Here is a 14,140-nt window from a genome sequence, read left to right as displayed (position 1 = left end):
GCACAGAGGATGCCACCCCTCCCTGTTCACCACATATCTGGACATCAGCAAGATGCAATTAAAAAGCAGCAGCTGGAGCCAGGGCACTTGGATAATTTTGTTAGGCCAAATGCCTTCCCTTCTCTTCTTGTTCAGGGACCTGCACTCACTTCTGGACGAGGTTCTTAACAGGGCTGAGGCAGTTGTACTGAACCAGAAGGTTTCACATTAACAATTCCTCTCTGGCTCTGCTCCTGGCTCCTTTCCCACTCCTCACACCAGGCTGCAGAGCCATTCCTCCGTTCTCTAGGACCTCAGAGACCTTTCTAACCCACTTGGCTTTAGCCCAGCTCTGAACTGCCAGAGGGGGAGTCTCTGCTCTTGCCTGGAGACTGTGTTTCCCATCGAGATCCTAATCCTCCTCACAGTATTGGAACACAGCTCCTCCACAGAACAGTGCATGGAGGTGTTGAGATCACTGCCCATCAGGCAGATGGGAGAGAGGCCTAGGAGCAAAGCAGAGGTTGCTATCAAGACCAATATCCTAGAATAATTATCCTGCAGAGAAGTTCCCAGTTTTCCCTTGCAGACAGCAGCTCCCTTTTGTACAAGCCCATGAACCACAGCAGAGCATCTCATACTCCCACCCTCAAATGCAGGTTGTTCAGTACTTACAGCAGAACCTCAGATGTCACCACTGTGCCTCCAGTCACCAGAATGGTCTTGGTTTTGCTGAGGGTAGCCCCCTCCCTCCAGGACCTCTCTGGCAGAGCCCTGCTGAGCCACAGTGACAGATGGTTTTGGTTTTATGGTGCTCCAACACACTTAATCCTTGCTGCAGAACCACAAACCAGCCCAGCTGAGGTGTTGCATCCAGATGACCTCTGGGAGCTGCCCTCACCAGCCAGAACCCATTTCTGATGGGAGTAGAGCAGCAAAACCCAGGCTGATCCTTCCTTGTGCACCTTTGGGTCGAACTACAGCAGAAAGATAACAAACTAAGCAGCAAGGCTGTTAAGCAGAGGTGCTGGATTCCTCTGCAGGCTTGTGCCAGGGAGCCAAGGCAGCACAAGGAAGGAAGAGTCTGACCAGGCGATGCTGGAAATGCAATTGCTCACCTGTGTTGGCCAGGAGCAGAGATGATGGGTGTGCAAGTGTTGTGAAATGGGGTGCTGGGACCACCCTGAGCCCCAGCTGTGCCCATTCCTCTCCAGCTTTTGTAATTTAAGCTATTTTGTTCTGGAAGTCACTAGTTCAGTACCCACATCATCAGCCAAAACATCAGCTATCAAATTAACACATGTCACAGCTCCAGTTCCAAATCTCCAAAGTCTCTTCCCCAAGAATTACTGTTTAATCTTTTCCCTGCAGCAGGCAGCCTGGCAGGTCGGACCCCAGATGTGCTGCAGACATAGTGCCAATCCCTGCTCCCTGCACAGCCCTAAGAATATGACACAGGCTGAGGAGGCAGCATATGGATCAGGATGAGGGTAAAGGAGAAGGAGCTGGAAAAGATCAGGCTGGAAAGAAATAGCCAAGCAGGCAGGCACAGAAACCAGAGCCCGCCCAAAACGTGAGCAAACACAGACCCTGTCAAAACAAACACAGACATGTCCCCTGCGTGGGAGGGCATCGTGCTCCTAGGTAAGGAGTCTGTGCAACAGTGACAACTAAGAGGGATGATCCAGAGAGCCAAATGAAGGCAAAAAGGGAAATGAGAGAGGGTCTGACTGTCAGGATCTGCTTCAGATACTTAATGAAGGAGAAAAGGACGAATGGTTGCTAAGGGAAATGGGACAGATGGCTGGCACAGAGAACTTGCTGACTCTTGGAGGCTTAAAACTCTTTTTTTGGGGGGATGGCAGAGGAGAGCAGGCAAATATGCAGCAGCAGAAGCAAGGATGACCATTTCCCCCTTTCCCTCTGCTTCTGAGTGTCAGGGTAGCTCATCTCAGAACAAGAAAGGTCACACAAGCAGCAGGAGACAAGATGCACTTGCACTTCTGCTTATCAAGAGCTTTCCCCCCTCCACCAGCCCTTCAACCCACTCCTCTTCACCAGAGGCCACAGACACCTGCACCATCCCCACGCTCCCAGGCTGAGCGCAGCACAGGCAAGTCACAGCACTGCCACACAACAGCGACCAGGCAAAAATCACAGCTCCAGGAGAGGGGAAAGCCATGGGGATGCTGGCTCTGGAGATCGGGCTGCCTGTGAAATACCATAGCTCCTGGCCATGCTGTCTCTGAGATACATTTACACCTCTCCCTGACATTTAAAACCATCTGAGCCTTTTGGCTTCTGCTGCTGTCATCCCTGTGCCAGGTCTTTTCTGGCTCTAAGTGTCTCCAACTTGATTTCCCTGCAAAGACAGCCCTCCCAACAGGTCTCAAACCACAGTGGCAGGGCAGGGGGAAGAGGGGAAGAGGGCGGGGGTTTCTGCTACCGTATCATTTGCTGGGGGGTGGGAGGGGTGCCAAGAGTCTGTCAAATCCTGACGGCCATAAACAAGTCTCTGAAGGAAAGAGCTGAAAAGAGGAAAAAAAAACCTTGGCAGTAAAGGCAGCAGAGCTCACAAACTGAGACACGCACCACTGTGTAATGCCGAACAGAGCAGCTCTGTGCTGGGATTTGAGGGGTGCGAGGTCTAATAGGCAGAGCTGGGGGTTTGGGGAGACTCTGCTCCCCTCTGTCTGGATCGGTCTGTCTCCCATCACCACGTCCCCAGCAGTTCCCACACCCACAAGGCATAAACCAGAGGGATTTGTGAAGCAAAGGAGGGCTCTGGGGGCAGCAATCGTGATTTTGCCATCCAATCGACTGTCACAGGCACCTCTCAGGCTTGAAATCACCCCAGAAGGTCCACAAGGAGCTGCAGATCTCTACAGTTTGGTAAGCAGATGCCCACATGAGACCCACACCAGGCCCTCTTTTCCCAGCAAGCCCACATCCCTGCACACACATGCAGCCCTGGGGGGAATCCCCAGCAGCGGGGACAAGATCAGCCGCTTCACAGGACTGCTCCGCTCCCACTGCCAAGCAGAAGAGGAAGAATTTGCTCTGGGCACCTTGGCACCACACAGCTCCAGCCACAGAGCACCTCCGCACCCCGCCACGCTTTGGGCCAGTAGCGGGGAGAAGATGAGGCTAGGTGTGAGTGCCAGCTCAGAGCCACTCACCCAGACCGTTCAGCTGGCTGTGTAGGCAGCTACATCTTGGAGCTATGTTCAAAGAAGCTGCACATAGCAGCAGCTACCATATTGCATGCCAAACTGCCACGGCTGCTGTTGAGATAAACCCACACAAACAAACAGATGCTTAGACAAGCCCAGAAGATAGAATGTATTGGTACCACTCACATGCCACGGGCTTGTCCCCAGGCTGGCTGCTCTCCATCTCATCCCCTCCTGGTGGTTCTGTTGGGGAGGAGAAGTCATCAGCACATCTTGTCACCATATATCAGGGTAACAGGGGGTTTGCCAGGAGCACACACAGCCCTACTTCCTTGCCAGCCCCTTTTGTGCCTGCTCGAATTCAAGTTCAGGCTTGCAGCAGCGAGCAGGAATGTTTGAGTGTTGGGTGATAGAGCTTGGAGAGGAGCATTTGCAACCAGGCCAGGGGACTGCAGCTCTCCTCTGGTGCTGGAGCCAGGGGAATGAGCCCCCTTTGCACAACCTCACCCCATCACCACTAATCCATGTGATTTGTGTGAGACATGCTGACTGCAGCGAGGCCAGGCTGATTTACACCACCCAGGCACTGGCTGCTTCCAAAGGAGGACACAAAGCTCAGCACAACCAAAGCAGCCTATTAGCCTGTGGGACACTGTCCCCAAAGGCTGCAGCTGGGCTTGATCTCCACATAGGGAGTCAAAAGCACCCTCATTCTGGGATACTAACACTGCACCTCTCCCTGGCAGAAATCTGCCTTAAAAATAAGTTAATATTTCATAAGACCCGGGAGAGCTTGCACATAGGTGACTGGGCATTCAGATACATCTTGAGATCACTCAAGCACAGAAAGACTCAAGAATGTTTTTCTGGATCCTCTCTCCTCACCCTACAACCACAGAGATATCAAGGACATGAACAAAAAGTAAATGCAGAAGCTAAAAAGAAGATGCTGCCCCAAGCTTTTTGCTTTCCTCTGCCCAAGCACCCTACAATCCCCTGTGCATCCCCAAGGACTTCAGTGTCCTCTCTCCCTTCTGCCTCAGTCTGCCTGGGTGCTCATGGGGGGACACCTTCCCCTTCTGTGCAGGGCACTGAACCCCCTTTTTTGGGGCAGAGGGGCAGGCAGTTGTGCTCTGTCCACCTCTGGCAGGGACACATTGGCATCCTAGCTGCCAGCTGCCTGGATATTGGCCCAGCAACTCCAACTGTGACAGGGCTGTCCTGCAAATGAGCTTGGCAAGACATGAAGAGCCCGATTTTCAAAAGTAGGCTGATGTAATTACTCATACTAAAAGCACTGGCCTCAGCTGCTCATGGTGACACCAATTACACACCCAGCACCACACAGTTGCTGCCTGCTGTTGCTGACCCATCACCCAAGGACGCTGGTACTACAGCCGTTCACAAGGCCCAGCGCAGGTGGGAGGTGACATGGAGTGGATCTGGGAGGGAGGGCTCCTGCTCTCACTGCTGCTGCCACAGCCACGTCACGATGCTTGGGTGCTGACACACTTCAGGGTGACCGCCCCAAGGTCTGCATCCCAGAGTGGGCATGCAGCTGAGGGGGACGGGGCTGGGGCAGGCAGCTCCTGGGCATCACACCACCGATGCAGCCCTGTGTGCAAAGCAGAGCTTTAACAGACTCTCTCCTTGAAATGTTTTTTGCCTGGTCACCAGCCTGGTTATCAGTTACACTGACTCATCCTCAGGAGCACTCTCGCTGCTGGTTGCACTCCAGATCATATCAGCCAGTATCCCTACGCAGCTCTTTGCGTCCTCCCTGCCGTGCTCTCCCAGCCCACAGGGAACGTCGCTTGCTCTGCCAGCCAGCTGCTTCTCCTAGCCAGAGGCTGACTGGGGCACTTCAGGGTGTCCTCAGCCACAAGCACTCTCCCAGAACTAAGGGTCACATCCCCTTCTGATAGCAGAAACACAACTTATGCATTACAGTGACATTACAGCAGGGCTCAAGTCAGCCCAGGGCCAAAGTTTGGGATTAAGCCACAAAAAACAGCATCAAATGAAAGCAAAAAAATATTTTATGGCCACAGTTTGGGGTTAAGCCACAAAAAGCAGGATCAAATGAAGGCAAAAAAAAGATTTTAGGGTCACAGTTTGGTGTTCTGCCACAAAAAGGAGCATAAATGAAAGCAATAAAAGGTTTTATGGCCACACAGTTGGGTTTAGCACCCAACAGCCAGGTCACAAGCAGATCACCCAGAAAGGGCATGGGGCCATGCTCACGCCTGGGGCTGGTACTCCCAGGCAGAGCAAGTCACAGCCAGGCAGTGCTGAAAGGGAAAAAGGGATTTAGGAGAAAGGTGGAAAAAAAAAAACCCTGGTCCCTCTGCAGGGACACATGGTCTAGCCAGGCTTCAGCAAGTAACTCACCTTCTGCTGTGCAGCCCCACATTGCAGCCATCCCCACAGACACAGCAAAGAGCTACAAACCAGCCTGCTCTCCTTCTAAAGAGATCCTGCTGACCTTGATTGCTCTTTTATCAGGGTGTATTTTATCTCTCATCTGCTTCAGGTGGGAGGCCCATGCACAGCACCTGGGCTAACTGGTGAAGGCAGCTGGGGCTCAGCCCTACCTCCAGCACAGGCAAGAAAATCTTTCCACCAAAGGCAGGAAAGTCCTAAACTGAGGTCAATTTGAGGATGTTGGACCCTGTGCTCAGCCCACACACACGCAAACCTCCCCACTGTCCCCTGCCTGTCTGCCCATCCCTGACCACGCATGCCTTCTCCCCCCTCAACCTGACACCCTATTAGCTCCCCACCTTTCAGCTTGCCCCAATCTCACTGGGATAATGGGTCCAGATGTCTTTCTCCCCCACTCAGGTTTCCAAATCTCCTCCTCGTCATGGCAGAGGCCAATTTACACGCCCTGACCCTGCGTAGGTGCAATGCGGAGACAGAGGCAGCTAATGAGGGAGCTCATTTCACTGCTCACATCGGTGACCTAGATATGTCGGCATGCTACGCTCCCCTGCCTCGGCGCCTTTGTAATCCAGGGGGCATGAGCAGGATTTCTGGGGTGGGGAAGAAATGGTCCTCCCCTCTCCATCCCAGGGTTGTACCTGTAGAGTCCCCCATTTTTGTCCCTGCTTCCTGGGGGGCTGCTCCTGCTCCCCACAGTGCTCTCTGCTTGGCAGCACTCCCTGTGCCTACAGCAGAGGGGCTGCAGCCTGGGGCTGCCACCCCACAGCAGCCCTGGGAAACAGCTCCCCAGGCTCTGCTCCTGCCCACATCCCTTCTTCTCTCTGTGAAATGATCCCAGGGAAAAGAGGGGCCAGGGCTGCTGACAGTGACCCCATCCCCCTGCTCCGGGAGGGGGACAAGACCATCAGGGACCAGCCTGAGCTCCCTGTGAGGAGCCTGGGCTTGGGGCAGCAAGGAGCAAGGAAAGGGGTGGCTGCGGTGGAATATTCCAGCATGGCCAGCCTCACGTCCTCGTCTTTGGCTGCTGCTTTTTAAAGCCTGTTTCCCTTGGGACGACGCAGCTAATTTAGCCAGAGGTCGGTCTCCCTGGGTCAGGGCTGAGGAAGGATGCAAATGGGACAGCTTGCTAAAAAAAGCGACTCGCAGCTGCCCTTTTTTTGCAGCCAGGTATCGATTTTTCCTTGTGTATCTATAACTGGAGGGTACAGCATTGGGGCTGGGGGGATGGCTCTGCCCATGCAGGGACCGGCCACCCGCTCCCATGCGAGTCTGGCGGCAGACCTGGGTGCAATCCTGTCAGCATCCCGCCTCTATCAGCTGGGAAGGGTGATGAGCAGAGGTGTAACCCCACCACAGGGTCCCAAAACCACCCCAACCCCACTCTATTTCTCTCTTCTTGCTGCCAGAGGGGCTTGGGACACTGCCAGGCCCTGCTCCCCCCCGGGGGGGGGACAAGCAGAGAGGAATTCCTGTGGCTGGTGCTGGGAATATGTACGTCAGGGCTGTTTCCCCGGGATGGGGACACAACGCATTCGGCACAACCCGTTTGGGCATCCTCATGGTGCAGGGAAAAGGGCACAGAGCTCTGGAAACACAACTGCATGCTGCCCTGAGGGTCCTGGTTGTTCCCATTCCTCCTCTCCCCCTCTTATTTTAACTACCTTTGCCAGCAAGGGGGAAAAAAAAGAAATTGCTGCTCGCAGCAGAAGTGATTTTCCACTTGCAGTGCTCCTGCCTCGCTCCCCGCTCTCGCACCCAGTCAGGACCGCGGCCTGAAATCATATTTCATGCATTAACTTAATGCCTTCCTGGAAGCCGGCAGAAACCTTACCCCAGGGCTGTACCGGGTCCTTTCAGGGTGGCTAGTGGCTCTGTGTGGCCAGTGGCCCACACTGGTGGGGTCCCCATGGGAAGCCAGCAGGGCTGCGGTCGCAGTCCCACCGCGGGTGGCTGCAGGGACAGCCCCAGCCCCGTCCCGTCCCGAGGTCCCTGTCACCCCTCGTTTGCCGAGGGGGTAGGGGGGGGACCGTGCTATGGCCCCACGTCCCCATGCCCCGAGGCTCTCCCGGCGGCCGCTGCCGATGCCCGGTAGTTCTCCACGGGAGCCACGAGGAGGAGCTTTCAGACCGCCCGGTGCTCCGGGTGCATCCCGGTGCTCCCTCTGTTCCCAGGGATGCTGGTGCCCCTGGGTCATCCCTGTGTTCCCAGGGATCCCGATGCTCCCAGTGCATCCCAGTACTGCTGTTGCTCCCAGTGCATCCTGGGGTTCCTCATGCTCACATCACATCCCGAAGCATCCCGGTGCATCCCAGTGCTCCTGGAGCATCCCTGTGCTCCCAGGGATCTGGATGCTCCCAGTGCATCCCAGTACTCCTGTGGCTCCCAGTGCTTCCTGGGGCTCTTCCTGGAGTTCCTCGTGCTCCCAGCGCATCCCAGTGCCTCCAGTACATCCCAGTGCTCCCAGTGCATCCTGGTACTCCTGTTGCTCCCAGTCCTTCCTGGGGTTTCTCCTGGGGTTCCTTGTGCTCCCTCTATGATCCCAATGCTTCCAGTGCTTCCCAGTGCTCCTGGTTCACCTCAGCCCTTCACGCCTATCCCCAGGGATGCTGGAAGGGGTCCAGGCTGGGGTTGGCAGGAGCTGAGCTCTGTCCCCAGCCCCACTCTCACCCTTCAGGACCCCACATCCCATGGGAAGAAGGGCTGGATTCAGTCTGAGGCTTTACCCGAGCCCTCCAGAAGCTGCTCGGGTTCCTGCCTTGCCCCACTGCCATGGGGCTCCCCCATGGCTGGCTCCTGTGTGACGGGGTAGTGGTGAGACGTGAAACATCACCCGGGACATCAACAGGCAGAGAAACATGGGAGCAGCCCCAAGATGGGCACCTGCATCCCCACTCATGTCCAGCCCCACCATCATGGTCCTCCCTGTGCACACGGGAATTGAAATTTGGTGTCGTGCTGCTGGGGGAGGGCTGCGTGCGGAGTTTGGAGTTATGTTGGAGGAGGTTGGAGGATGGGACACCCCGTCACAGGGCTGAGGGGCCCCCTCGCTCCTCCCTCCCCGCTGCCCCACAACTGGGGGTGTCCTCCCCACGGCACCCCACGCACAAGGGCTCTCACCCCCGTCCCCTCCAAGGCCGGTGGCAAGGAGCCCAGCAGCAGCCCCTATGCCGGTGGCCGGGGGTGTCTGATTCCTCCCTGACACCGCCGATAAAACCCTTCCAAATCCGGCACCCGGCGTTGCGGGGTGGGAGGATTTGCGTCAGTGGGTGACACTCAGCTGTGGAGCGGGACTCCGTCGGGGGAAGCAGCAATGGTTGAGTCACACCGGGAGAATTTCCCCGGGGCGGGACAGGGCCCATGGCAGCACCAGAGGGGTGGGAGACCCACCATGCCAGCCCGGTACATGCTGAGAGGATGAGGATGGAGGAATGGAAGGGGACTAGGAGCTTTTTCTGGTGCTCCCCGCATGCAGCCCTTTGCCAGCTCCTGGCTCTGGAGCTGCCTGTCTGGGACCATGGACTGAGCCACCTGACCCCTCTGTGGGGACCTTGCCTGCAGCCCCCCAGGCTGGTGAGCCCCCCCACAGCCCAGGATGTCTGATCTTGGCCCCGGTACTCCCCTCTGTGCCACCCAGCAGGAATAACCTGCCATGGGGTGCATTTCTGCTGGCCATGAGGGAGCAGGCGTTCACCCACACTTGGAACCCCAAAACATCAATAGTGGGTGGAGACACCGTGCTTGGATGCTCCTCAGAAGGGCACTTTAGACATCCCATCCCATCCCATCCCATCCCATCCCATCCCATCCCATCCCCACTCCCATCCCAGTGTGTTCCAGGAGGAATTTCTTCTGAGGGGGTGGAGGGACCAGCCCCAAGACCAGCCCTGCCCAGGGAGGGAGAACTCCCCCTCTCTGTCGAGGATGAGCTGCCACTAATGAGGGCAAGACACAACAGAGCCCAATTAAGCCCAGTGCACATCCGAGCCTGCAGTGCCTTCCTTGCATGGAGTCGAGAGCCCGGAAATGAGGAAAAAACCCTCACTCCCCATGCCCTCCTCTGCTTTGTGATACAGCCCCTGACTGCAGCGGTTGCAGACCCTTCTGCTGCCACCCCCATGGCCACACAATGCTGCATCCCTGGGGGATCACAGGACCTCCCCCATCTCCTTCCTGGCTCTGAGAGGATGCAGGGAGAGCGTCAGGTGCTGCTCAAGCACTGCAAATCCACATTTAGGCAACTAAATGGCCCGTTCTCAAAATATGCTCAAGGCTCGCGCATCCAGGCAAAGGCAGCAGGTGCTCGGCAGCGCTGGCAGGCGGGTGCAGCCTTTTAAAGCCTCTTTGGGAATTCAGGCAGCCTGCTGCGCCGTGGAACGGGTCCCACACCATCCGCACGGGGATAGCGGGCTCGGTCAGCCATGCCGGGGCAGGAGGTGCCATCAGTGGATTCATCTGTCCGCTGCTCCCCACTGCGTCAGGAATTGCTTTCCTGCGCTGCACTGGAGCATCGAGGCCGCTCGCTGGTGGCCCATCTGGTGCTCTCTGTGCCACAGGGCGAGGGAACCGGAGGGGCCTGGTGCCGGACATCTGCTGCCAGCCTCGGGGGGACCACGGGGACAGGAGGGGACCGGTGTCAGGCAGCGGCGCATGATGCTGGAACCCACGGGCAGCTGAAAGTGTGCGAGGTGTTAACAGCCCCAACATCTGCCAGAAAGTGACTCGGCTGATGTGGCTGCTGCAAGCTCTCCCTGCCCAACAGATTGTGTTCCCGGGGCAGTTGGTGTGTTCGGGTGAGGGTTGAACACTGGGGAGTCGATGCAGAACTGAACCAGCCTGTTTTAGGGAGCCTTCTCCAATGTCCCCCTCCCCGGCTGCAGGACACAAATCCTCCCCCTCCATAAAATCAGGTGCCAGAGGCTCTAATGATGGTGTTGGGGTGAAATCAGATGGCTTAGGGACTGCTGTCTTCCTCTCTGACACTGTCCCCCATGCAGAGAGGACGGGGTGAAGCCACCGTCCCCTTGCTAGGCTGGGGGAATGGCCGAGGATGGGAAGCACTGGCAGGAAGCAGGAGACCTTGGAGGGATGAGGCACACGGTGGCACAAGCCCATTTGGAGTCAGTTGCAGGCGGCACAGAGTGTGGCCTTCCCAGGCCGGGTCTGCAGGATTGACGGACGGCTGCTTGAGGTGACACAGGGGAAGAGTGAGGCTGCCAAGCAGGGTGAGGGCTCCCCCAGCACCCTGGGCTGAGCTGGGCCCACCAGCTCCTTGCTTCAGCACCTGCCTGGACACTGGCCCCACAGCCCCAGGGCCCAGCCAGCAGCACAGCAGGGGGCCAAGAGGTTATTAAACACACCCTGACGTATCCGCATCCCCAGGATCCGCTCTGAGCGTGGTCATTACCACTTAATAACTGCTAATCCCCTCATTACCAGTTATCTCCTCTCCCTGAGTGCTCAGCTGCAGGGCGAAGCCATGGTCCCCTCTTCCTCTCTGCTCCGCTGGCAGAGAGTGATCCCCAGCCTGGCACAACGACGGTAGGCTCTGCCAGTGCTTTCACCCACCCCATAGAAGGACAAGCCCACCAGCTCCACTCCTCCAGCATGGCCACCCCTCTGTCCCCTTCAAGGCCTTAGGCTCCCCCCTTTCACAGAATCCCAGAATCATGTGGGTTGGAAAAGCCCTTGAAGCTCCTCCAGTCCAACCAGGAACCTCACACTGACCGTTCCCAACCCCACCAGATCCCTCAGCGCTGGGTCAACCCGACTCTTCAACCCCTCCAGGGATGGGGACTCCCCCCTGCCCTGGGCAGCCCATTCCAACGCCCAACAGCCCCTTCTGCACAGAAATCCTTCCTCAGAGCCAGCCCGACCCTGCCCTGGGCAGCTTGAGGCCATTCCCTCTTGTCCTGGCGCTTGTTCCTTGGTTCAAGAGACTCATCCCCCCTCTCTGCACCCTCCTGTCAGGGAGCTGTAGAGGGCAAATCTTGGTTCTACCAAATCCCCCCAGGGCTGCTGGAACTCTCATGGGCCCTAGGCACCTTTTGCCCCCCTGCAGCCCCTCCTGGGCTGGCTAACGCATGCGGTGGCATCTTCAGCGGCTTGGGAAGGGGCCAGTTTCTTAATGCGAGCACCACGGCCCTGGAGCAACCTCCTGGCTGGAGGGTGCGGAGCCACTGTGCCCTGCACTCCTGTATCTCCGTCATCGCTGATTACATTTAAGGAGGCTATTAGAGGGGTTTGGCACAACCTGTTCTTAATAAACCCATGTTGCTCGCCGGCTATTAGAGACCTTTCTCCTGAGCTCTTGCATTAGTGAGTACGCTCCACCGTAAACAGCTGTTTATTGCCAGGGCGGGATGTCAAGCTAATTTTTCCCACGTTTGTTCTTCCCGTAGCTGGGACAGGGGTCCCTTCCCTTCAGCCCCCCTGCTCCCAGCTTCTCCCTGCCCTAGGTGCCCTGGATTTCTGGATCCGTCACAGGCAGGTGCTGGAGGATTTTCCTGCAGGGACACTGCCTTGCCTGGACTTTGCTCCGACACCTGCGGCAAAACAGAGATGTTTGGTTTACAAGCGGATGTGGCAACACTCGGCCACGCATCATCACCCCTGCCCTGCACCGTCACCTTTCCACGCTCCTCTGGCTCTGGCTTGGCATGAGTTTCCCACATGCTCTCCCCACCACGTCCCAGTTTCATGGCTTTCCCCGAGTCCTTTTTGAAGCTTTTCGGTGGCACATACCCTGTTCCCCTGCCCAGCCCAAACTGAAGGGCGGTTCCAGGATATTCTCCAGGGCAGGAGGTTTTGGCAACGCCCATGGGGATGTTTGGTGCACAAGCCCTTGCGAGCAGCGTGCACTGGGTGTGTATGGATTGAAAATGCAGACTTGGGCATGGTGAGGGCTATATATTGGCTTCGCATGGGGCTACAGAGAGGAAAAGTGCCGTGCTCCCCATGCCTTGGGAAAGGAGCGGGGTTTAGTCTGGAGAAGAGGAGGCTGAGGGGAGACCTCATGGCCCTCTACAGCTCCCTGACAGGAGGGTGCAGAGAGGGGGGATGAGTCTCTTGAACCAAGGAACAAGCGCCAGGACAAGAGGGAATGGCCTCAAGCTGCATCTGGGCAGGGTCAGACTGGCTCTGAGGAAGGATTTCTTTGGAAAAATTTCTTTGGTGGAGTTGGGAAGGGTCAGTGTGAGGTTCATGGTTGGACTGGAGGATCTTCAAGGGCTTTTCCAACCCAGATGATTCTGCGATTCTGTGAAAGGGAACCCAGGCACAAATTATCCCTCCAAGGTCACAGAGAAGGGCAGTAGCAGCACTGAGCCCCCCCTCTGTGCTGCCCGGGGATGTGTGTGGGCAGCCAGGCTCTCTCGTCTCCCTCTCAGGTCCTGCTTTGAGGACAGGCTGGTCCCTGCTCCCCGGTGACTGTCTCCTGAGAGGACAGGGCTCTGCTAGACACCCCTGTGGCAGTCCCTGATCCCACACAGGGATTAAAATACCAAGCCCGTCCCTCCCCCAGGACTCTGGTCTTTCCAGATGTGATCTTCTCCAGAGCTCTCTCTTCTCCAGTCTACTTCTGCCCACCATGCTGCTGCCTTGAAAGGAGGTTTCTTTGATGCTAGAGCAAATCAAGAGTTCATCGGTGCTGTCAAAACATCTCATGAACCTTGGGGGGGGGGGGGGGGGGGGGGGGGGGGCTCACCCCAAAGCATGTCCGAGGTGGATTCAGAGGGATGCCCAGATGTGGGAGAGAGCTGGGGAGCTGCCACGAGTCGCAGTGATTTCTCTCTCTGGCCCTTTTATGTATCTCTCTGATTTTCAGGCAGATGCTTCATTTTATATCTTTATCAGATTTTTCCAGCAGAGTGGCTGGTCCCACACGACCTCGCTCCTGCCCTTGCAGCCGTGCCACGGCTGAGAGCAGCCACGGGAAGAGAAATTGCACATCACTGCCATTCCCACCGGCTCCAACCCATCAGCGACTGCCATTGCAGGAATGATTTATTCCTAATTGTACAGTTTCTCGGCAGAACCTGACAGCCTTTCTACCCACCAAAAAAACCCCAGCGATGTACTTCAGGAACTCCTGATGAGACTAATAGCATGCTTAATAGAGGTCACCACTCATTACGGGCTACATACCGCAAATTATACAAACATCAGGACGTGGAGAGCTATTGTTTTGGCTGCAGCATGAGCTCTCAGGCCCACACTGGCATCGCAGGAGCACTTTGGGATAGGCAGGAAGGGCAGTGGTTGAGGAGCAGCGTGGCTCTGCCCCGGCCAGGCTGCCCAAGGGCAGCGTCTTCTTCCAGCACTACCTCTCCCAGCCTTCAGCCATCAACTTCCAGCACTCATGAAATAAAGATGACCCAAGGCCAGCCCTGAAGGGCTCTGAAAGCAGCAGGAGGGAGGGTGGGGATTCAACAGGCTGTGGGTGGGGGTCAAAGGGAGGAGCAGGGCCCTGATGCTGCTGCAAACCACTCCCAGGCTGTCCTGAGACCCAGCATGGCTTGTCCTGGGAGAGCGAGGCCACCACAGAC

This window comes from Athene noctua, chromosome 14 (genome assembly GCF_965140245.1).
Source record: "Athene noctua chromosome 14, bAthNoc1.hap1.1, whole genome shotgun sequence".
Classification (NCBI taxonomy): domain Eukaryota; kingdom Metazoa; phylum Chordata; class Aves; order Strigiformes; family Strigidae; genus Athene; species Athene noctua.
The sequence above is the reverse complement of the archived record's forward strand: the minus strand, read 5'-3'. Positions refer to the sequence as shown.